Here is a 23,316-nt window from a genome sequence, read left to right on the forward strand (position 1 = left end):
GTTACAAGACTAATACCACAAGTTAACTGCTTTTAACACAAGTAGGGAGGGGAAAGAGCATCTAAGCTGGGGTGTGTTGTAATTATTTTGTCCTTTTTATAGCAGCATTTTGTTCTCTAAAAAAGCTTAAATTTGGCTGGGATTTGACCCAACTGACTTTAAGAACATTGCATGTATGCATCTTTGTAACTTTATCCAAGCTCTCAAGTGTTTTGTTTTGGTTTCATTTAGGCCAGACTTTGAAAAGAGCTTCAAGTTTTGGGTTTGGGGTTTTTTTTTATTGTGTTGGGTTTTTTTGGTTTTTTTCAACCACAGAACCTGTATGAAAGACAAAATAATTATACCACCATTGGGGAGGAGACTAAAAAAAGCAAACCTAATGACACTGTAAACATTTTAAACCATTCAGTTAACTGCTTAAGTAGCAAGCCTTTTTCAGCCAGCCAGACACAGTATTTTTTAGTATGTTAACTGCTATTCTTTTTTTTTTCTTTTATTTTTCCTTTTTTTTTTGGTTGCATAAACTTGTAACACTTAAGTGTCTTGGTATGTTTAAGTAGTGTCTAAAAATAGAATATCTTAGTCTTTATTCACAGTACTTCTGTATAACGTGTAATGCACTGGACTAACTCTTGTTTACCATTCATGTAACAAAACAAAAACAAACCAGCACATTATCTGCACTAAGCTCAAAGAATGTTGCATTTGTCTCTAGGCAGCTCTTCAATAAGATAAATGGGAAACTGAATATGGTCTGATGGTAAACAAGGGCTTTTACTGTTCTCTTCAGTGGAACTTTCTTCTTGGTCAAATTTTAACTAGTTAGTATTATATTTATATACAGGGTCTTCTTTTTTCTTTACCAATGTATTTTCCTACTCATAGCTGACCAATAAATCCAATATCTGTTTCAAACCTTCTTGAAGTCTAATTCATATTTTTAATTCCTTAAAGCCTCTCCTGAAAAGCTTCACCTACAGCCACAGGGAATCAAATGTGTCAAGGGTAGAATGGAAGCCTGTAAGAAACTGGATCGTCCCAGAAGGACTTTTTGTGCCTGTATAGATCCACAGACCAGAAAGCTGCTTTGAATCAGTTGGGTTTGGATTGTAAAGTGAACCTGATTAGTAATGCCTGTAGAGTTTTTGTGGAAAACTCATAGCCAAACCTACTCAGATCTCAATCAATCTGGCCACCCTCTGACCTTCCCCACTCAGTAAGGTCAGTTGTGCTGTGTAAGGTTCAAAGGTTTTGTCTGTGTCTAGACCTCACTCTATTCCTCTTTCCACCCCAGAAAGCTCAAAGTAGACTTGGGGTCTGGCAGCTGGGAAGGATTAAAAGACTTCATTAATGTACCATGGAAGGGGAACAAAGTGAAGTTTTCTTGCATGTTTTTAAATTTTTTTTCCCCCTAGGAATAAGATTCAGCTACCTCTTGTCCTCAGTGTATTTTAATATCCCATTCTTTCTGGAGGTCTTTCTTCTGTCTCAGAGTGTGTGCATCACAGTTCAGACTCCTAGGATTTATATGATGTTCCCATCACTGGTAGCAGAAAAGTCTTGAAAGACCTGAGCCCTCTTGCTGTGTAAAGCACTGAAGCACACAGGACATCTCTTCAGAACATAGTGCAATATGCCAGCGCTGCTTTGCTGTAACAGAAATGATTTCCTTCAGTGTTTCCATGATCACCACAGGCCCCAGAGTGCTCAGTTTGTGTCTAGTTGTAAAATTCACTGTCTTCAAGCAACTGGAAGCATTGTTGAGGCCATTGCAGACTTCAGCAATGATCTCTCTGGTTTTGTCTGGTGGGTGAGGTTTTCATTCCCACCACCACATCTGAAGTCTTGCCACTAGATGGTGTGGGTAACACAGGCTTCATCTGCAGAGTTCCAGTGAACATCCTGAGAGGAGTATCTGGAAAGTAGGGCTTGGAGCATTTGTGGACATTCAGGCACAGGAGTGAACCTCTTCCAGTGGCAGCAGTTAGTTTGGTAAGATCCATGCCAGTTAAACATTGGCTTTGTAAAGACAGCTGTCATGATGGGAATTAAAATGTCCTCGTTGGTCTTCAGTGGTGCAATCCTCAGCCTTTGCTTGCTGCATTTAATCTGCTTAATGGTATAACATGAGCAGGGCTGTTGCAAGGTTCCAAATTGGAGTTCTGGAGCTCTTCTGTAGTAGCTGCTATCCTGGCATGGGGAGATCTTTCTCTAGGGAAATTGTGTCAGAATTTAATGGACAGCCTGGTGTCCTCTCCAGGAAGCCTATATGGAAAGCAGCATCTCTAACTCAAAGGCAAAGAGTTCAGCTGACTTTTTGCTCTGTGCTTCTAAGCCAGCTGGGAGAAAACTATTTTGTCTTTCCTTAACTTGCAGTAAAATAGCTACAGCTATTAGAATATAACTGAATACAAACCCACTCTGGCCAGACCCCTGCTTCCTGGTCCTTCATACCCTGTGGCTCTTCAGTGATAGCACCAAGTTGCTGTGTGCCTCACAGGGTGGGACTGTCCCACGCCGGGGCTCGTGACTGCGTGGCATTTCTTTTCTGCTGACGTGGGTAGAGCTAAGGAGCCTTAAAACATCTGGAATTGAGCCCAAAGAGAGGGAAGGAGAAGAAAAAACAAGAAAATTATGAGTAAAAAGGACAAAACTATGCAAGGTGCAGCGGGTGACCCTTTGGGAGCAGCCATCCTTCATTACAGGTGAGTGCTCTGCTTGCTTTCCTGCTTTTCATCTTCCTCTCCTCCCCCAGAGGCACCGATTGTTGGCTCCCTGAACGTTCAAGTGCTCTGTTTGCAGGGAAGGCAGGAAAGGTAATTAAACCATAGGTGGGGCTTTGATGCAAATGAATATTTTCTTGCCCCTAAATAAGCCTCACAGGTGGTCAATTTTTAAAAGCTGGGAAGGTCTACTCTGATGAGATCTGGCTGGTGTGTCAGTGGAGTACTCAGCTCTTTAAAAGTGCTGAATGTTTACTGTCCAAAGCCCATACCTTACAGGGCATCCCAGATGATTGCCAGGCCTGGTGGGATGATAGTTCAGGGTGGGCACATTGTCCTTTCTGTCCTGTATTGGACTGTAGGAAGAAGGTTTTGTCTTCGGGCACAGAATCCAAAGCTTCCTGTTGCCTGCCTGAGCTGCCCAGCTAGATTTCTGTGGCCAGCATTAGCCTTGGTGAGACATTTTTCTCTCAGAACCCTTTTGCTGTAGACAGTGACATCAAATGCAGTGACCTGAGGAGCTGGGAGTGGGTGGCACTGCCCTTGCCATCACACACAATGTATCAGTCAGGCCTTCTGGCCACTTGTGCCAGCAGCGTTTGTACACTGTCAGAAAGATCTGCAAAGGCTGCAGATTTTTTTTTTTTTTGGTCAGCATCTTTCTAATGAGAAAAAAAAAAAGAAAACTGGTGACCAGGTTGTACCAGACACCCCTGCCACCAGCTACCACCTCCATGGGGCTGGTACCTCTCTGCCTGCCTGGAAGAGTGAAGTCTCTCTGCTTCTTTGCTTACTGTCAGCAAGACTTGATTTCTTCTCCCTTTGGTTGGGGAAACCATCACTTCCATCAGTCCTCCAGCACTTCCCTATCATACCATTACTGTTGGCTTTTGCATTCAGCTATTACCCCTCCAGGTTTTTCTGGCTGTTGGCTGTCATACAGCTAAATAATGGATTGGGTTAAATAGGCTTAGAAAAGGGTTTCAGGTGGAGACCAGACTGGCTCATCTGCAGCCAGTTTATTGTGCAGCTCGTTCTTGAGGCAGCAGAGGAGGTAAAACTTCCACTTCCTAGGTAGAAAATTACAAGGGGAGGGTTTCAGCACATGCTGCAGCATGGCCCAGTTGCCACTGTGGCTCCTGGGGACTTCTTAGAGCCCAGGATGCTTTATTATTCCAAGGAAAGAGAGGACACTTTGCAATAAATCCTGCTATTTGCTTCTTGCTGTAAAAAAAATTGGGAAGGGAAGATGGGGAAGGAATTCATTTTAAATCCAGCTGGTACCAGCCTCAGCCCTTCAGGGAAGCACACTTAATTTCTCTTGTATTTCTTTGACCCAGTTAGCATTGCACAAACGTTCCTGATCACAGGACTGTCTAATCCTCTCTTGCATCCTGCTAAATTTTATCTTGTTGACATCCTGCAGCAATTAATTCCAGGAGCTGACCCTGCACAGCAAGAAGGCCTGGTGCTTCCTCTCTGAATTGTCTGCTTCTCATGTTCTGCCTGTGTACCCTTGTCCAATCAGACAGGTTTTGAGCAGCGGCAGCCCTGTACAGGTACACAGCAACCAGCCTCCAAGCCTGGGAGCAGCAAGTCATGCTGTGGTTCCTCCAGGGCTTGGGGTGCCTTGCACCCAGCCACAGTGGGTGGGAGCAAAGCTGCTTCTCTGCTGAGCAGCTCAAACATCTCAGCACCTCGGCCTCACTGCATGTCACCATGTAGTGGCTCACAGAAGTGGTCACTGAGGCTGAACCAGGCCCAGGAACAGCAGCAGAGCCCCAGCTGCAGCTTCCCCGGCTCCTCCTCCATACCTGCTCTTCCTGGGCATGACCACAAACTTGTGTTGCCATCCCTACTAAACCGCTGCACACTGTGAACAGTGGCAGCTGCTCAGACATCCATCTGTCCTTCAACAGGGCTCCTGGGTAGCACCTGGGTGTTTCTGGCTGCAAAACTGGGCAGGAGCAAGTTTGTGCTTATGTTGACTTGCCCTAAAGACCAGGGATCTTTGTGACTGAAGGTGATGGCTCTGCTGTGAGTGAGGACCACACAGGGGTTCTTAGTGCAAATCAGCCTTCATCTGGAGCACCCAGCTCACCTCACTAATGAGGTTTGCATGGCTCATAGGCTGTTTTCTGTGCATTTGTGCAGTGATGCTGGGGAGTTGGCATCCCTATCCCATGAAGGGCATCTGTGAGCAAACATTATTTTTTCTGTGCTGTTGGTCAATGCTTCTACAGCATGAGCTGAGGAGAAACATGAAAAGCATCTCGAGCCAAGTTGCTATTTCTTGTGGAGTTGTTGCTTTGGAGCCTGCCCACTTGAGGTGTGGCATCTCCCTTTTCTGAAGCTGAGTCACAACCTAGGATAACTCCACCTGATTCTCCATGGTGTGAGCTGGAAAAATATAAAACTTGCAGCCCAGCACCACTGGCATAAAGCAGAAGCCATTTTTCTCTCCTACATACTTGTGACCGAAGGGAAAATATCAAAACATTCAGCCCAACTCAGCTGACTTGTAGCTGTCATATTCCACCACCAGATGGGATGTGGCAGGCTCCCTGCTGAGCTTGTTCTGCTCTCACCCGCTTGGCAGATCAGAGACTTGCTGATCACAGAGGGGAAAAGCCACTGCAGGTTGTGTGAAGGGCAAGCAGATAAATGTTGTGACTAACACAGTTTGTGCTAAGCTCACCAAAGGCTGAGGGGCTTTCAGTTGGATTAATTTAAAAACAAAGGCAAGAAATGTTTGACAAAAAATGCCAATACACACAAATGAATCAATGAATAATTTGATTTCCCTCATCAGCTGCTATTAGAAATCTGTGCTTCAAATGCAGCAGCAAATGATGCCCTTTACAAGCCCATTCCAAAGCACTTACAGAGGCTCCCTTTGATTTCAAATGGCATTTGGACAAATATTGTGTAGCAACTAGAAGAGTATTCCAAAAATGCCCATATTTTTTCTGTAGCTACTCACAACAGTCCTTGGAAGTGTTGCCTCCAGCAGCATTAATTCCTGGAAGGCTGTGAATGCCAGGAACATTATATCTGTATTTACACAACATGTATTTTGCTTCAGCTCTAGCTCATGCCAGGCAAATTACTTTATGCTTAGGAATCCCAGAGCATGAGAAAAGGCCACCAGCCCAAGATGTGGTGCTTCAAGGGTCATCACTGGTGTCAACTGTGGCCCACATTAGGATGCCAAGCCACAAAAAAACACAGAGAGCTATGTGTGAATGTTCTGACTCTTCAAACAGAAGCAGGAAAGCTTACAGCTAGCACTGCAGATCTCTTCTGCCCCTGGTTACAGCTGCAGATGCAAAACACTTCACCATTAAGCATGTTGCTGATGGGGCATAGCAACTTTTCATTCAAAGCTAAGGGATTCCTGCTTAGTCTCTTAAGCAGAGTTTAACTTCATTGTGTACCATTTATTATTGCTCTCCACTTAGGAAGGTTCAAAATTAATTAAACTGTGCTCTCAGTGAGCAATTAGGGCCAAGTGTAGGCTCTTCAGGGCAGGGGACAACAGCCTGATACCCTCTTCACAAAGCCTCTGCCTTAAATGGAGTGATCCTGTGTTCCACCTTGGGTCTGATTCCCTTAAATTATGCTCTATGATTTCTCTTGGACCTTTAAGATCTGGATTATTTTTTTTTTCTGAAACAAAAATAGCTGCTTTTGTCCTAATTCCAGAGTTTAAGGCCTTTTTCAGAAACTGCCTTTGGTCACTTCACACGCCCTTGCATTTCCCTTAAATCTGCTCCTGCTGTCTCTGGTGATTACAATCCCTTCCTGAAAGAGACCTGTCTGTGACCTCTCCCTGTCTGTAACCACTCTGTACTGGCTCATGCTTTAGTTTCTAACTGATATCTGTCTTTCTGGCTGTCCATGCTGGCACAGGAATGTTCCTCCTGCCATGGGAGAGGGTCTCAGTGGGCTGTGGGCTGAGCTGCTTCTGCATTGTCTGAGCACCAGATCCCATTAGTGAGGCTCACAGAGCCATTGGTTTGAGCTGGTCGATATCTTTGTCACTTAAAAGACAAGTAAGTGTGTGAGGAAAGTGCAGGACAGTTTGGTTTCTGCTTAGCCATCTCTGGTTTGTAAATTCTGGTCATGGCTTTCTGTGTCCAAATGCATTTACTCCTTGCAGCAGTAAAAGGCTGCATGATCATGCAAAGCACAGTTGCAGGTTAGCCTGCAGATTGCTTGTGAACTGCTTGTGAAAACTGAGACTGGAAGCTGCCAGTGGGATTTGGGTATCAATTCCCCATTCAAATTAATCCAAAATCCCTTCAGCAGCTCTGATGATCTCAATAAATGAGATTTTTCTGCCTGTGACTTCAAATGTAGAAGCTGCCATGAGATTGGCCATGGAAGCAGCATGGCTTTTATCTCACTGCATGACCTAAATTCCTAGATAAGGTTTTCTTTCTTGTCTGGAAGCCCTTCTGAACAGACTCTGACTTCTGCAGGTTTGTCTCAACAATTCCACAGCTGCTGTTTGTTGTATAGAGGAGCATTTCCCAGTGGCCCCAGGTGGACATCCATGGGGCAGGACAGCCACCAAAGCAGGGGATCTGGGAGAGCAGTGCTGTATGACTGCACGCTGTCACCCCAGCCAAAAGCACCTGGTTTCTTTTCCTCTAGTAGGAACCCTGCAGACCACAGCTCTGCTCTCTGTCCTGCATAAGAGGAGCTGAGGTCTTTCCCCACAGTGTTCTGGATTTTATCTCTTGCCTGTTCCTGCACCTCTTTGCTCTGGATATTGCAATATGTGCAGAGCCAGGAGCAGCAGGAAGGGCTGAGGTGTGAGCACTGGGGCTGGGCTCTCCTCTAGACACAGCACATTGGTGCTCTGGTCCTTGCTTGCAGGTTTCAGGTATCTGGAGCTCTGCTGGAAAAGCTGATGGGTTTCAGGGTTTTAGAGGCTTGAGGGATTTGTGGTAGCTGAGAAGGAATCAGTGCTGGGCACAAGCTGCAAAAGGGGTGAGATGTGAAGGCTCTTCATTGCCTTTGCCATGAAGAGAGATATTTTAGCTGCAGTGGTTGGCCCCAGGGGATCTGCTGATACACAGCTTGGCTGGGTTTAGAGGAAACAATTGCCTGGGTCCTGAGCATGGAGGGCCTGACCCTGACAAGGCAGAAAAGCTTGGCAAGGCCTTCAATGTGTGGGGAAAGAGCCTGGGAGCTGGCTCTGATGGTGACCTGGCGGGGTGAGAAGGTGTTTGAGTGGTAAGTCATAAACCCTTGTGCCATGGACCAGCCCTACACCGACCATAATCACTTGTGGTTCTGCAGCAATGGAAACAGCAACTCTCTGGAATGGCTTTATTGGTTTGTCTCTGTCAAAAGCAGGGATACATGCAGTTGGCACAAGATTTGCTAGGCATTAGTGTCATAAATATTCATACGGAGAGAAGTTTGAATGTCAGCAGGGCAATGAGGACAAGCATCACTTCAATCCCAACATTAACCTGAGAAGGAAAGGAAAGGAGGAGACAGAGCAGGCTGGCATCCCCACAGTTCAGCTCCCTGTTGGCTCGAAATGCTGGAGCCATCTTCACTTTGCTTCTTGCTGTGTGGTGAGTTCAAAAATGAAGATGAGAAACAGCTGAGCTCCACAGCACTGATGAGTTTCAACAGGAGGAAAAAAAAAACACACTTGAGGTAGGAGAGGTGAGAATGAGAAGCTCAAACAAGTTTCCCTTTTGATCCTCAAGCTTATTTACTCTCATGTTGGTAATGGGCAGAAGTTGCCTTCTGATTTAATCTGCTGGAGGGTGGTTTAGGACCCGTGTGTGAGTGTTTGCAGTTGCAGCTTTCCAAGGGTATTCCCCAGCTTAGCTGCTGCTGAGCAAACAGCCTGCTGCCTCTGCTCTCCTCTCTGCCAAAAGATTTATTCCCTAGTAGGACTACTAATAGTCAGGCTGGTGTTGCTTTGCAGTTTCCTCACCTGCTCCTCTTGGCTATGGCGAGTGTGGCACCAAGTGCAGGTTGCTCTGACTGCCCAGGAAAGCACCGCTGAGAGGTGGAGTCTCTGGATGAGGAAGTCTCCATGCAGCAGGTTTGTGCTCAGCACACCACAATGGGATCTCACAGCCACACAGGAATGCTTCTCTTCCTACAGATGTCCCATGCAGCACTAACATCAGCTGGACTGTTTTATGCGTGGTATGTGCTGGATGGTTGTACCATGCGCTTGGGCTGCTGTTTTCTCATGTTTCAGTCTCACAGCCCCAGGCAAAGCACAGTCAGCATCCTTGGCATGGTCAGGGAGGTGAGAACATAAAAGCACAGGTATGAAGGGAAACCCAGAAAGGATTGTTTCATGCTCAGGTCCTGCGGTTATTAGCCTAGCAACCCCAGGCAGCTAGAGCTGCTCTTGCACTGCTGAGCCAGCAGAGCCATGTGTGAGCTCATGGGGCTCCTGCACCCAAACTCTGTGGGTGCTGATTAAGTGCAGCCTGGCTGTGTGAGTGCCCATGGTGTGCAGCCTGGCTGTGTGAGTGTGGGTGCCCATGGTGTGCAGCCTGGCTGGTGTGGGTGCTCATAGTGTGGGTGTGACAGGGCAGAGACCAGCACAATATCTGGTTTTGTCACAGCTGGCACTGCAGGCTGTTACAGCTCCAGGACAGCTGCAGCAGTGGCACAGCAGTGCCCACCCAGGGCTCCTAGCTCTTCTCCTGCCTGAGGGTAAATCGAGGAGCAAAGGTAACAGAGTAATGCCAGGGTAAGCAACAGGAAAATCCCCACCCAGAAGAGTTGTCATATCCTCCATGTTGCCCTCTAGCAAATCCTCATGAAAGGCTTCTCACAATTGTAACCCCTGCTCTCTGTGGTCCTGCACTAAGGTGGCATCTGATGCTGGAGCAGTGATCTACAGCTGGGTCTCCTACTGAGCATTTACATTGGAGGGAGCACATTTAGAACCATCCAAGCATCAGTCAGAATGGTCCTTTCAGAACAGCTGGACCCAAGTGTGAGCCACATCTGGCTGTTTGGCCCTTGCTGGTCTGATGTTACTCCAGATTGCTTCTCCTCTAGAACAGATGGAGTTTGTCCTCTCTCCAGCTTTTCTTCATGCTCAGGACAGTTCCAGGCAACAGATGGGGGAGATGCCTTTCCAAAATGAGAACTAATTGTTTCCTTAGGGGATGAGACTGAATTGTCCCTTTGTCCACTGGTGAGGGATATGATGGGTCACAAAGTCTGCCTGACTTGCATGCACATTCAAGCCATGTTGGACTCCAGGGAGAGCTTCTAGAGCACAGGGTGTTAATATCCTGTGAATAAAATTATTCTGAGCAACTCCTTCTTCACACTTCAGCAATGGCTGGAAGCAAACAAGCTTTTACCTTTGCTTCTTTCCAGGTGCATCTGTGCTCTGAAATCCAGTTGTGGATTGTGGCTTTTTTAGGTACCTGGAAAAGCTGGGAGTAGCTCTGCTTAGTGGGGACATCACCCATCACATCCTTGTCACAGTGAGAAGTTCCTGTCCCTTCTCTTCCCCTGGTGCCTGCTGTGGTGGATGAACAACCCTGCCTTCCTACAGAGGAGTGCCAGACTGGGGCTCCTACCAGCTTCCCTCTGGCTGAGGATGGCTTTTCCCTGGTACTGAGCAAGGTGCTGTGTTCCTTCTGCCTGTGGTTGCTCCCTAGCACCGCTCCCTCCTCTCTCCTCAGGTACTTCCTTTCCAAGCAGACTGCTTCCTTCTGTGCTGGTCTTGGGGAGGGAAGCCTTGGAAAGCTGAGCACTTCTGGAAAATTTGGGGTCCCTGGGGCTTTTTCTTTCGTGGCTGGGGGATGAAGTTCGTTGTTTGGGGTGGGAAAGTACCGTGAGTAACTAGTGCTGGAGCCATAAGAAGCCTTGGAGGAGCAGAGCTTTCCTGCACAGGTGTAAATCTGAGCCAAGGGGTCCTCTCTGGCCCAGAAGTCAGCTTCTGCAGGCATCACTTTTCCCAGTGGCACCACATTGGAGATGAAGTTGCTCAGTTTACATTCAGGTATTTCCTGCTGTGTCCCTCCAAGGGGTGGAGACTGTTTCATGTCTTCAAAGGTCTTCAGGATCTTTCTGTCCTGAACCCTAGGGCTGCTTTCAGGGAGGCCTGGGAAGGTGGGTCTGGCGAGGTGGCAGATGGATTGAATGTAATCATCACTGGAGTATGAGTCTGGGCTGGCTGCAGTGCTCCCAGTGTGCTTCAGGCTGCTGGCTGAATCTTCCATTGCTTCCTCATGGGTTTCACATATGGTTGGGAGAGGCTTTGAAAGAGCCAATCTTATCCGGGGTGCCATGGCTGCAAAGAAGAGACCAGACACAGTCAGTCTGGGAAAGCCAGAAGGGCAAAGAAATGTTGGGGCTTGTCCATGCTACCTGAGCCTCTCAGTCTTTCACAGTGGCAAAGAGTGGTGTTTATAGAAACTGCATTTTAAATGTTTGCTGGCACTACTTTTACATCCATGGCTTCATAAAGAGCCCTCAGATTCAGAAGGAGCCAAGTGATTAAGTGCAGTAGAAAATAAAACCTTCATTAAAGAAACCAGCAGCAGTGGTCCCTTCTGAAGCAAAGCAGGGAGCAGTGGCTGAAGCAGGGTGGTGCAGGTGCACTGACTCATTTTGCTGTCAAGGTTGTGGCAGCAAAGGACAAACTGCTCTCCTTGTTTAATGCTGTGCTGATTTGGTCACTGTCACAGGGCTCTGACTTCATGCTGTCTGAACAGGCAAGAACTGACCTTAACAAGAGAGGAGCTGACCTACCCCCAGGGGGGCATCATGTAAATAAAGGGGCCCTACAGCTGATCTTTTCTACAAAAGTCCATTTGCTTCTCTGCCACTGGTTCCTAAAAGTAGTTACGGAACGGGAGAGCCTTCCCTGAGAGCTTACATAAAGCCAAAAGGATTTTATTCACATCCTTTGCATTTAAATTCATTTTTAAGGGATGGATTTCCATCAAACTGCTCCCACTAGCAAGTTAAAACTTTTTAACAAATGTTTCATGTTGGATTGCTTGCTAAATGCACTGATTTCCCCCCTCCCCCATCAAAATACTCTTCCCTGTGCTTTGTTTCTCTCCCCGTCTAGCAGCAATGACCACATAGCCTGGATCCATGTTTGCTTCTTGTTTCCCTACCCCTCCCTGATGGAGTGTGTGAGTAATGTGCCGCCGGGACAAGGCTTTGTTGTGCGATTAACCGCAGAAGTGCTTTGCTAGCTGCTCTAATGCCTTGCTTGTCGTTGCTGAAAGGAATCTGCTTTGCTGAACCTCCCTGCAAAGCTGCAGATCACACGAGTGAGCAGCTTGCACCAAGCCCGGGCTGTCAGTCCCTCCCAGAGCTGCTGCTGGCTTTTACTGGTTTTCAGCTCAGGTGTTACTGGTAAAGCCGAGCTGGGATTTGCTGAACTGAGAGCAAGAGATGCTTGGTTTGAACGCGATGGCCCTTTTGTTGCTCTTTCTTTATTCTGTCTGCTGCTTTCTCTTCATTTCTTTCCACCTTCCCTCCCACCCCTTGCAGTGTCAGGGTCCAGGCCTGCTCTGGCCCTGGTGTCAGGAGGGCAGCCTGGTGTGCAGGATGCTGCAGACAGGGCCCGGGGCACGCCGTGTTCGCTCCGGCAGCACTGATCATTAACTGAGTCCTGTCAGTGTGCCCTTCCTGCGGAAGGACATGCAGTTACCCAGTCACAGAAAAACCCTTCCGATGGGATGGATCTCTTCCAGCCTGGGGGCAATCCCCTTTGCCCCAGGCACCACACCGGCATGGCCACGCTCCATGCCAAGGTCACCTTCCCAGAGAGACCCCGGAGAGCACGACCCCCCACCCCACCCCGTGCATTCCCTTCCTGGCCCCGCGTGGAGCATCCCCAGCTGCTGCCATCCCGGATCCTTCCCAGCAGCACGCAGGACACAGCCTGTCACACCCTGAGCCCATCTCTTGCCATGCCCTCCCCTTACCTGCACTGCTGTCTGCTCTGCAGGGACGGCTGGTGGCTGTCAGCTCCCCTGGCTCCCACGTCTCTGCCCTGCTCTCTCCCTGCCTGTTTCCAGTACAGAACGTGTGCTGCTCAAACCAAACGTGCACCAGGCTCCCTGCCTCCTGTCAGCTGATTCACTGCCTGGTTTGTTGCTGTGGCTAAATATAGCCTCTCTGGCTGCCTGCCCTGCCCCACAGCCCGCAGCTGACAAATGCTGTGTGGCACCGGGACAGCCAACGGGCACGGGGGAGGCAGGGCCAGCCTGTCCCCAGCAGGATGAGCCACACCACAGCTCTGCTGCTCAGCTGCCTCAGCAAAGCTCCCCACGCAGAACGCCTCTGTGGAGCCGTGGGGGTGCTGCAGGAGGGGCTGCCTGTGCTTTGAATGGAGCGGGGTGGGGGCGAAAAGAGGAGCCCTAGTCCTATCATTTCCTTGCTGGAAGGGGAGTCCTTGGATTTGGGGGTTGCTTTCCTCCTTCTCTGCCTTATTTCCCCAGCAAATTCATGCCACATGGCTAGGTGTGCCCAGGGGAGCCAGAGTGGTGCTCAGAGCTTCGTTATGGCTGCTGTCCTCCCTCCTTGCTCCCAGCTCTGCTGCAGCCAGCCCCCACTGCACTGGCAACCTCCCTGGGCTCTGCTCCTCTCCCCTCCTCTCCCCCTGCCCCCAGCATCACCCCTGTTTGTGCTTTGCTGAGCCAGCATCCACCAAGTGAGACCACACGAGAGAGCATCACTGCAAATGGCTGTGCCAGCAGGACTGGCAGCGTCCATCCCATGGGGCTGTGGGCAGCAGGGATTTGTCTTTGTTTTCTGGCTTATTAACATGCTACAGACTGGTGGCAGTTCCAGTGTAACTCCACTATCCCTCTAGTAGCTTCTCTTGCAGTGAGTAGGTGAAGAGTTATTTTGCAGAAGAATCTTCCTTCTGTTTTATTTCCCAATAGTGTCCTTAGAGGAAGCCTCAATAGCTGCTGGTCACAGAATGGTGGGGTTGGAAGGGACCTCTGGAGACCATTGAGTCCAACTGCCCTGCTAACACAGGTTTGCCCAGCTCAGGTTGCACAAGAACATGTCCAGCAAGGTTTTAAAAGTCTCTAGAGAAGGAAACTCCACAACCTCTCTGGGCAGCCTGTTCCAGTGCTCCATCACCCTCAAATTACAGAAGTTTCCCCTTAAGTTCAAGTGAAACCACCTGTGTCTCGTTTGTACCCAGTGGCCCTCATTCATCACCACTGAAAAGAGCCCAGCCCCATCCTCATCACCTCCACCCTTCAGATTTTTGTATGTATTGATAAGATCCCTTCTCAGTCTTCTCTTTTTCCAGGGTAAAGAGCCCCAGATCTCTCAGCCTCTCCTCTTAAGAGAGATGCTCCTGTCCTCTAATCATCCTCCTGGCCCTCTGTTGGACTCTTTCCAGTAGTTTTCTGTCCCTCTTGAACTGGGGAGCTCAGAACTGAACACAACATTCCAGGTGCAGCCTCACCAGGGCAGAGTAGAGGGGGAGGAGAACCTCCCTGGGAGGAATAACCACAGTGCACAGCATCCCTGTGTGACCAAGGCCAGAGAGTGTGACTGGTTCTGAACCTTGCTGCTCCTCACACCATCTGTCCTGAGCTGCTAGGAGAGACAGACAGAAAAGCAGAAATCTTATATTAAAAATCACAGCATTAGTTTTAATGCAAAACTCTCAATGCTGCCAGCATTCCGGCTTGGAGTGCTGATTTGCTTGCCCAATTTCTTTCTCCAGTGGATAGATTTAAGCAGCTCAAAAGACTTGTGCATCCCTTCAGGATATGGTTTAAAGCAGAGATGATTTGCTTTCTGGAAATAGCCTTTGCTTAGCATGTAAATGTAAAAGGTGTGCAGGCTTAGGCTGTTTGGACTTCTGATGCCAGACAGCTGAAGTTAGCTGAAATGACCCTCAGCTCTCAGGCATTAAATTTGCTCACAGCAATGATCTGCTGTGATTGAGCTGCATAGCAACTTAGAGCTTAGATTTCTCCTTCTTGCTTGCAGGCACCATAACTGCCATCGAATGGAAAAAACCCTCAGACCCCAGCTCTAAACAGCTGCAGTACACAGCTTGGGAAAGCCATTTCATGAGGAAAATCACTGACCTGGGAAAAAAACCACCACCACAAACACATGTACAGATGTGCATGGAAATGGTCTCTTTATAAAACACTTCAAGACTGGTCCCCTCCCCTGAAAGTCCCTCCTCCCAGCTGGAGACATCTCCTTCACAAAGCCTGTATGGTCTGATGGAGAAGCAGAACCAGAGCCCTGCAAGGTGCTACCCTACATGGGACAGCAGCAGCCCCAGGGCCAGCTGAATTAGCCTGAGGATTGTGTTATCAGATGCCTAACAGGCTCAGGCCCCCTCCTAAGGATTTTCCCTATTATTGTCCCTCTGTGTAGCTTTGGTTGTGTCCAATAGAATGTGGCAGCCTCTCCTGGGGGAAGTAGGGCTGCAGAGACCTCAGGCCCCAGACTGAGAAGCTGCCCAAAAGCCTCTAATGTGATAAAGCAATCAGGATCCTCACAAAATGTGGTTAGACAAGGTGCTACTTTACAAAACTGTACTAAAAACATGGGTTTGCAAGAAAAATGCCTTCACCTATTGAAATTAATTTCTTCCAGGTGATACTGTGGAGAAACCCCCACATTCATTTGAATCTCTGTTATTAGAATTACTCAGACAGCCCCAGTAGGAGACTGACTTGTTCTCTGTCATCTTTTTTCACTTTCTTGATGATATGAAGAGTAAAATATACATTTAAAAGTACTGGATAGAACTTGAAAAGTAGCTATCATTAACCAAATACAATTAACAGCAATAACTCTGGGGTTAGCTCAAGGGACAGGTTTCCTTTTTTTTTCATAAATGGTTGATCCAAAAATGTTAATTTCAAGAAAGAAAGAAAAGAAAGAAAGAAAGAAAGAAAGAAAGAAAGAAAGAAAGAAAGAAAGAAAGAAAGAAAGAAAGAAAGAAAGAAAGAAAGAAAGAAAGAAAGAAAGAAAGAAAGAAAGAAAGAAAGAAAGAAAGAAAGAAAGAAAGAAAGAAAGAAAGAAAGAAAGAAAGAAAGAAAGAAAGAGGAAGGAAGGAAGGGAGGGAGGGAGGGAGGGAGGAAGGGAGGGAGGGAGGAAGAAAGAAAGGGAGGAAGGAAGGAAGGAAGGAAGGAAGAAAGAAAGGAAGGAAGAAAGGAAGGAAGGAAGGAAGAAAGAGAAAGAAAGAAAGAAGCTGCACCTTTGAATACTTGTTTGGCCCTTTGCAAAACTGCCCTTGGTTTCTCCAAGCATTCTGAGGACAGCTCTGATTACACCACCCTGGCCTCCTGTACTTACACTCCCTTGAAGGGCAGTCATCAACATTCCTGAGCACAGGAAAACCAGAACCAAATGGGATTAAAGGCATAACCAGCAACAGCAGCAATGCCCAAGCTGCCATGGAAAATACAAGTGATTAGTTCTGTAAGGCTTGATTGAGTGTCTGAGACCTAACAGTTGCAGAGTCATGTCTTTGGTTGGTTTTCTCTCTGCTGGCTTGCTGGGTGTTCAATGCTTCCAGCTGGGGGAGGCAGGGAAGCCTTGGAATCAAACTGCAGCAGAGTTGCCCCAGTGTAATGTGCAGCTTTCCTTCAGGCATTTTTGGAAGCCTGTTGATGTTCAGATAAACAAACCAATTAACCTTTGGGAGCCCTACATGGATACCAAAGTAATTTTCCATTTTGGATATTCTCAGGAACAAAATATTCTTCGTGCCAAACAGGTGCTGTGGGGTGGTGCCAGCACTGCTGGCTAAAGCCAATGTTTACCTGATGGGATGCCACCAGTACTGCCAAGGCTGCTTCAGAAATAACTTTTGCTTTGGAATATTGCAAGGGATATTTATTTGAGGGGGGGATGCAGTAGCAAAATCCCACTTTGAAAGAAATTCCAGTTAATGAGCTCCTACACTGGGAGGCTTTGCCTTGCCACCAAAACAGGTCAAAGAGGCACTAAGCTGAAGGTCCATCCCCACACTGTCTGCTTATGGCATTTAGAGTGTCAGTTTCAAGCTTTCCCAGGAACTGGTAGAACTGCAAATTCACTTTTTTGTGCTTAGCAGCTCTTGGCCTCTGCTCAGCTCTGTCCTCTCCTCCCCACAGAGCAGCTGCAGCACCTAAAGGCTTTGCCATGAGCCAACACACCTGGTCCTGCCACACTCCTGCCTCAGAAGTGAGGCTTTTTTGGTAAACTAGCAAATATTGGGCCTGGTGCCTTACTGGGCAGTGCTCCTGTGCTGCCAATGGGTGTCTAAAAATACATCAGAGAGTGTTAGGAGGGAGCAGTGTTCACGCTGGACCTCACTGCAGCATCAGCTCTCAACAGGGATGAGGGAGAGGGTCACCATGACCCTGACCATCTCCACACCTCCGTGAAGAGCTGCTTCTCTCCTGCATGTTTGTCATTAAAAGTTCAGGAAATGAAAAGAGCTTTTGACCTGCTTTGTGCCAGATTCCAGATGATTTGAGTTCACTCATTATCTCCCCCAGCCTGTTCCTCTCCCCTGTGCTGCAGCACGCAGTGGTTGCCAGGCACAGCGAAGCTTCTCCAGTGAAACATTAACGAGCTGGGTTTGTATTAACCAGCCAGAGCTGGGTTAGGAATGTCACACCCAGAGCTGTAGCCTTGACTGCAGCTCACACAGGGACTGGTGGCAGCTGCTTGTACTTACACTGGGACTGACGAACGCAGATTTTCTGAAACTTCCCAGGTGGTTCTCTGTCTTTCACAAGCACGGAAGCAGTTGCTGTGAGGGCTGGGTTCCCGCAGCCCACGGCTGTTTAGCACAAGGCTTGTTTGCAGGAGCTGAGCTCTCCATCCAGCTGGGAACACAGGTGGAGTCCTTTGGGAAGGCTTTGAAAAGGTTTGGAGTGATTTAGAATCATAGAATCATGGAATCGTTTTGGTTGGAAAAGACCTTTAAGATAATTGAGCCCAACCATTATCTAACTCTGCTAAATTTGGTGATAAGCTTTGGGTTTTCTGTCCCTGGGATCTCCATCTTCTAAATAGAGAGGACCTCCCCCCCAGCACAGCTCACAAAGAAACCAATTTGAGCAAACCTGCTGTAAATGACTCTGTTGCACAAGAGTTTGTTTAATCCCCAACAGCCTCGGGAACCTGCCAGTCCCTTGCAAACAGGAGCCTTCTTTTGCCCTATAAATGATTTGTTACAAGCTGCTCAGCATGTGGCTGTTAATCCGAGCTGCTGGCTCACCCCAGCCCAGCTCCTCTCCCATAACCGCTGCATTTATTTAATGAAAGAGCTTTACCTGGTTAAGAAACACCCTGCAAGACCAGTTAATGACAGCCACCAGTGGAAAACCCAGAACTGTTACTCTCCTCTAAACTTTCTGTGATGCCATCACAAATGGCTCTCCCAGAAAAGAACTTAATTCTTGAGCTGTTTTCTGTGTCTTGAGTGGCAGGAGTGATCACACCTCCATTTCTGTGCTGCTGCTGCTTCTGTTTCTTTCTCGCAGGCTACATCTTTGTTCTTCAGACCAGTTCAGAAGCACCTTCAAATGTGTTCATGCTGTGCTGGGGACTGAGCTGAGCAGATTTTACTCGGTCTGATCCTTCCTGCAACATCGACACACAGATTTTCTTACCAGCTCGGGGGATTTTTCACCCTGACACCGAAGTCCAGCGCCTGTTTTCATAATCGTTCTCTTGTACCGTGCCACCCTCTAGTGGTAGCTCAGCTGAAAACTCTGCATCCACCGAGGCAAAGCAGCTTGAGCTCATCATTTGTTGCTGGCCTGACAGGGACCCAAGTGCTCCTCAGATAGCACAGATACAAAGTGCAATCTCATCACCCAAGGCAGGGTGATGAAGCATAAAACTCAGCAGGTTAACTGTGATGAAATTTTTCCCCCCATGTATCATCCTGCTCTGCTTCTCACTGTAATGAGTTTTCTGACATGCACTTGCACTTGACATGGTTCCCTGGCTCCATCTCTTCCATCCCTGCTCAGCTTTGAAAGCTGCTGCTGAGAGAAGGACTGTGGAGGGCTGGTGGAGCAGAGAGCACAGGAGAGTGATGGACACACACACACATCCATATGCACAGCCCCCTGCCAGCTTCAGTGGGGTTCCCAGGCACTCAGCCCCCAGAAGGGCTCAGGACTCACTTTTGGACCCTGGACTCAAAGGTGAGTGTTGAGTCAGCAGCTCCCAGCTGGGCAGCTGAAAATTACCCTGCACTTCTACCCTGTTGTGTGAAGGATCAGTTAGATTTGCATGGCACACTGGGGGAGCTGCTTTCTGCCTGGTCTAATCAAGAATAACCTGAATAACTGCTTGCCTGGGCTGAAATTGCTCCTTGAACTGCCTTTTCTCTATTTTTTTTTCCTCAAGGAGTGCAGTGGAATTCCCCAACTGCTCGCTCATTGCTGCATCACCAAGTAGGCCAGGGGAGGAAGAGATGGCTTCCAGTAGTTGTCATCTTTAGGCATCTCAGAGAGGGAGACTGAGGGAGGAGGGAGGGGTGTTGGAGGGGTTTCACCCCACCATGGGGAGTTCTCATGCCTGGGGTATGAACATGAGACCCTTTCCCATGGCCACTCTAAAAGACTCAAAATCTTTGGGCTGGGAAAGTGAAAGCCCATTAAATGCAACCCCTGTCAGAGCTGTAAGTGAGATACTATAGGAATGGTCACAGTAAATGAAACACAGGTTTTGGCTGCTGCACTCTTGTATCAGGACATTTAAGTCAGTAAATGTCTTTTCCATCTTGGAAATGCTGAGGTGGTTCATTACCTGATTAAAGAACATATTGGACTTGAAGGCACAGCATGGTGCTAACTGAATAATCAAGGTAAGCCAGGATCTTTCAAATCCTCAAGCAACAAACTTCAATTAGGTGGGAGAGATTCAATTACGCTTTAAAGGGAACCTGGCTACGAGCGTGCTGGATGTGGCAGGGAAATGAATGCAAAAGAATTTCATGGAAAGGAGCAATTATTTCACCAATAGGACATGCAGAGTGGAATTTGCTCATCAGGCCTGAATAGGAGCCCAAGTAACTGAGCCTTTTAAGGAGGTGATACATGGCCCAGGATGGATTTCAGCTGAATGTGAAGGCTGAGAGCCTGAAGCATATTTAAGTGAGTTTGATTAATTTCTGTGCAGTTACCACTGAGGCTTTAGTCCAGAGCCTTCATGGTACTTTGCCACAGATAATGGATGTTGTAACAAGGATGTAGGACTTGGGCAGCAAGTGCCTCCCAGTCCCACTTCATCAAGGCAAAATTCTAGAAATGGAATCAGTTTTGAGTCTGAAGATGCTGCTGCTTCCTCCTCCAGCCTCTCTGCACAACATCACTCCAGTTAAAAAAAAAAAAAAAAAAAGCACAGGGGAAAGCCAAACACTTTGCAAAAGAACACAGACATTTGAATTTAATAAATTATAAAATTAAAGATTCTAATTTGTATATACATTTTTTTTAATATACAAGCCATGGCTATTTATTGCAATTTCTGTTAAGGCATATGTCAGTGAGTGGGAGTTGCATACAGATACTCAGATGAGCATAGCTAATACTGTGCACTGTTAGGTGAGTAAATAAGACATTAAATGCATTACTTAGTAAAATAAAACATAAACCCCCCTCTGAGTACTGGGAAAGCACCATTTCTAGAATCCTCCAAGTATCTGAAAGCATTCTATGGAGATGTTGTGAGGCTCTAAATACTGAATGGATATATAAATATAAAAAGTGATGCATTCCTGGCAGATTATGGAACTCTTTTAAGGGATGTTAGGATGTTTGGATTGGATGTTAGCAACAAGTTGTTTACTATGAGGGTAGTGGAACACTGGAGCAGGTTGCCCAGGGAGGTGGTTGAGGCCCATTCCCTGGAGATATTCAAGGTGAGACTTGATGAGGCCCTGGGCAGCCTGATCTAGTTGGGGATGTCCCTGTGACTGCAGGGAGGTCAGACTGGATGAGCTTTGGAGGTCCCTTCCAACCCAAACCCTTCTATGATTATCTGATTCTACACTGGTGACAAAAATGGCAGCAGACTGGAGCCAAAGGAACCAGACTTGGTTTATTTATTTATATTATCCCCCCTCCATGAGGGACTGTCTCTTGGATTTTAAATTTAAACCAAGAGAAAAATGAGAATTTAGAAAGCTGTGTACTTGCAAGGTTAGATTATAAAATGCTCTCAGATCTCTGAGATGGTCTCTGCAGGAATGTATTAACCTAGAGATCTGCTTTAGTTTCTGGGGATTAGGTTACCTTAAAACCTCACTCTCTGCTCCCTGTGTCTCAAAATGCAGTACCTGCACAACAGCAAAATAGTTATGGAAAACACTGTGATGATGCTCTTGCCCAGGGACAGCATTGCAGAAAAGAGGAAACGGTTGTCAAAGTTCAACCAACCAAAAAATGACCAAAATGTCCACTGCAGGACCTGGAATGAAGATCAGCTGAGAGCAAAGCCACACCTGTTGCCTTGGGCTGCTTTTTCTGGATCAACAGAGCTCTGCTCTGTGTTTTCCAGTAGAAGTGAGGTGCCTGTTCTTAGGAAACAACTGCTGAGGGAAAGGCTGCCTTCTGAAAAGCTCATACCAGCCTGAAAAGAAGGCAACTTTCCAGGTCTGAAGAAACTTTGATTTTTTTCCTTTCATGCAGCAAGACTGTAAAGAGAAGGGAGTTGGTGGCTCTGTGCCATAAAGGAGATGGACCAGGTTGTGTCTATCAGCATCTGTCTTGAGCAATCTAGGCTGAAGCTTCAAACATCATCTCAGTGTTCCCCAAAGAATGGCTAAAGAAATATTCAGTAGAATTAAAACCAGTGAGAAGTAAAACAAATTCAAGCTCTCAAAAGGTGAGAGTGAGAAGGGAGCAAGCCCTTTGTAAATGCAGATGCCACCAGGCATTGCAACAGGTCCCTGATGAACACCAGACCTAGCATAGCACCACACCAGCCAGGCTGCTCCTGCTCCAAGATGCAGCAGAAGTTTCCATCTTATCTGGGATTTTGGGGTGTTTGATTGCAAACTGCCTCACTCTAGAGAAAAACCAAAGTGGTCAAGTTTCTGAACTTTGAACCAGAACCAGCTTTGCAAGTTCAGCCAGGGTGTGCATGCCAGGTGAGAGCGACCAAACCTCTGCACACTGACCTTGCCTAGCCTACAGCTGTCCTGGTGGACAGCTGACCCAGGTGGAAATGCTGAGCAGAGAACTGCTCAGTCCTTTGCAAATGTTGGGTCACTACACTGGAACAGGCCTTTCCCTGTGCTGTTTGCAGAAAGGTTGCTTGTAGCTGCACCAAATGAATTCCTGCCCCACTTGCTATTGGGGCACAGCTTAGAAGCCATTTGGACAGAAGAGGCTATTTGAGCTGTGGGTACTCCCTCCTGTGGCATTTCTTCACACAGCCTGGTTGGCTAAGCCTGTTCCAGAAGCTATGGAGGAAGAGAAGCAGAAACAGATGTGTTATCTCAGGCTTCTGGAGGCCAGAGCAGAGAAATGGGTGTTCACAAAGCCCTAGAGAGTAAGACTGGTACCACACAGGCAGCAAAATTCTACCTCTCCACCTGTGTAACTTCAAGCCCCAACCCCTAACTACCCTTGGGCTTGTGAGTGTTTTTCCTAAGTTTATCACACGCTTGGATCTGCTTTTGGCTACGAAAACCCTGGGTTTGTAGGGGTTTTTTATTGCCCACAGAGCTAAATGCAGGATAATATCCTGAAGGGGAAAAGATGAGTTTTACACTGACCACATCTGTGCAAAGGAAATGTGGAAGGCAAGCTGTGTCTGCAGGCTGGGAGCCCAGCTACAGCTTGCATCTCCCATGGCACAGCAGCTGGAATGCTCCTGCTTTAGACACGTCTTCCTTGCTTATAAATAGAATCATAGAATTGTTTTTTTCCCTGCAGTGCTCATTACTGCATTGCTCTGTCTTGCACAGATGTGACCTGAGCCTACACTGCTACTAAAACTTGTCCTGTCTGTAGGCAACCACAAATCCCTTGGCAAAAGGCTCCTGGAGCCAGCACCAGGCTGTGCAGCGTGGCTCAGCAATGACAGGCAGGGCTGGGGCAGCAGAAGCTAACAACCACACAGGCACCTAAAGATAAGCAATCTTCAGCTGCAGGAAAACACTCAGTGTCTCATGAGTTAAAATCATAGGAGAGACTCTGCTGCTGCCCCAGCCAGTGCTGCCAAACTGTGGAGCTTTAGTTCTCCTTTTCACAAGCAGCAGATTGCCTTGTTGCTTGCACTGCCTGTTTCTTTTACATCTGCAGCCACGTCAGCTTGGCCCAGGAGCTGTTTCCTGGTGCTCTGGACTTTTACCAGGCTTATTATGCTTCCCAGTCTTCATAGTCTTCAGTGTAACTCCCATTTCTGTACTATCTGAGCTGCTCCTAAACTCCTACCTGGGACACTTGATGCCATCACACTAGCTGAAAACACTCCTTCCCTGCTTTGGCTACCATCTCCATGAAGTATTTTTCTTAATCCAGGTCTTGTCCTCCAAAGACTGTGGTCAGAAGAGTGCTGCAAAGCCTGCTGATGCTGAAGGGTCTTGCCTCCTTCCCAGCAGGACTGG

Source organism: Indicator indicator, chromosome 18, assembly GCF_027791375.1.
Source record: "Indicator indicator isolate 239-I01 chromosome 18, UM_Iind_1.1, whole genome shotgun sequence".
Taxonomy (NCBI): domain Eukaryota; kingdom Metazoa; phylum Chordata; class Aves; order Piciformes; family Indicatoridae; genus Indicator; species Indicator indicator.